The 1,780-nt window shown below is 38.8% G+C and overlaps 1 non-coding gene across 1 annotated transcript; it reads left to right on the forward strand.

The window, feature by feature from the left end:
- Nucleotides 1-1,068: 1,068 nt before the first annotated feature.
- On the forward strand, nucleotides 1,069-1,283 carry LOC133250152 (small nucleolar RNA U3). Its single transcript, XR_009737258.1, has one exon. It is a non-coding gene; the product is annotated as a small nucleolar RNA U3 (small nucleolar RNA).
- The last annotated feature ends 497 nt before the right edge of the window (nucleotides 1,284-1,780 follow it).

Raw genomic sequence — 1,780 nt, forward strand, 5'->3', positions numbered from 1 at the left:
TTTGGATCTCATCTCCCTTTGCCTTCTTATGGACTTCTCTCCTGCATTATCTTCCTCATTCCTTCATTGTAAGTTTCTCTTACCCTGCTAAATATTTCCATGCATTTGTAAACTTGCTCTTGCATCTACCGTTAAAAATTTCTCTCTTGACCTCAAATATCCTCATTACCACTGTTCCATTTATTCTCTTCTCTAATAGCAAGGCTCCTTTCAAACACTATCCTCTATACATTCACTGTCTCACCTCCTGTACTCCTATTTCCAATCAGGTCATAGAGCCAACCACTGAATTAAACAGGGAAAGTTTAGTATAAAGAACTACTAAACTACAATAAGAGCAACTGTAAGATCTCAGAAAAGTCCATGGGCATCCTAGGACTGATAGAGAGCATTCAAAGAAGGAAAAACATCAAATAGTAGCTCTGGTGATCTGGTCAGCCACCACTGGTATATTTTTACACCTATAGTATTGACTGAAGGTGCAACATGTACTCCTGCAATGTCATTCCAATATCCTTCACTTAACATGTGTGCACTGTAAAAAAAATGTTTAAAGGAATTTCATCCATTATTGTGTGCATATATTAAAAAGTGAATTTGGAGCTGAGAGGAAATAAGTTGGCCAATGATACACCCCTCATTTTTTATTTTTAATCAGGACTTAGTGTACTTTTGAAGTGTGAAAACATTTTCAATTCTGGAAAACTTTTATTTTTTTTTAAATTTCTTTTATTATTATCTCCTTCTCATTGTCTTTATTCTTTTTTTCCTGAAAACATTGTCATTCCATCCCCTATCTTTTCTGTTTCATTTTCTCTCTGGGTTATACCACATAGCAGAGTGTAGAGTTAAAAGCACACACACTGGATTTATATTATCTGCATTCAAATTCTGGTTCTACCACTGTATCCACTGCACAGCATATTTGAAAAGACCCATAAGATGCCATCGGGTATGCTCACATAAGGCTTTCACAAGGTAGGCAAACAGGAGGGGAAATGTTCAGGCAATCAGAGAGGTTTTGTAATTTTGCATCCTGACCAGAGTGGATAAAATTTCAGTTGCTTCAAGACTATACTTTCAGGGATCATTTCTATAGTTTGTTACTAGAGAAGATTCTCTGAACATGTAGAGCACCCAAAACCACAAGGAGGAAATGCAACGCTTTCTCCTGAGAGTGAAACCGGCACTTGGTTCTGCTTCTGCAACTGCCAATGGCCACTTAATGGTCATTCTTCTCTTCCTTCGGGAGAGTAAGAAGGAGAGAACGTGGTCTGAGTGGTAAGAAGAAAAAAGTTTCAGTTGCTTCACACTCTTGGTAACATTAGGGGGAAAAGGAAATGAAGCAAGGAAAGAGGACAAGTATAGGGTGTGTTACTGAGCTGGCCACTGCTTGATATTAAGTGCAATTGAATGCTTGGTCTCAAGGGGCCATCTTCTAAGATATATATGTAATTTACTATCTCAGGACAGTTAGTCCAGGAATAGGAAGGGAGGAAAATGTGGTCTCTAGCTCCCTTATTTCATACATCAAACTTTACTGAAGTGGGAATTTACCCTCATTCAATACTGTGCTTGTATGCAAGTGCCTCCTTTTTCAGCATTAACAAGGAAGTGTAAGAGTGAAAATCATAAGACATATGGCACAGATGTGGTGTGAGCACTATCTGCCTGTGCTGTAGTGAAGGTGCTGTGTAGGTTGCTGGGTGGAAGCAAGTGGCTAACACCCCAAAGACAGTGAATGCATAAGAGGTGTCCAATGCTATGATTTAATGCTGGT

The sequence above is a fragment of the Bos javanicus genome, chromosome 6 (genome assembly GCF_032452875.1).
Source record: "Bos javanicus breed banteng chromosome 6, ARS-OSU_banteng_1.0, whole genome shotgun sequence".
NCBI classification, from domain to species: domain Eukaryota; kingdom Metazoa; phylum Chordata; class Mammalia; order Artiodactyla; family Bovidae; genus Bos; species Bos javanicus.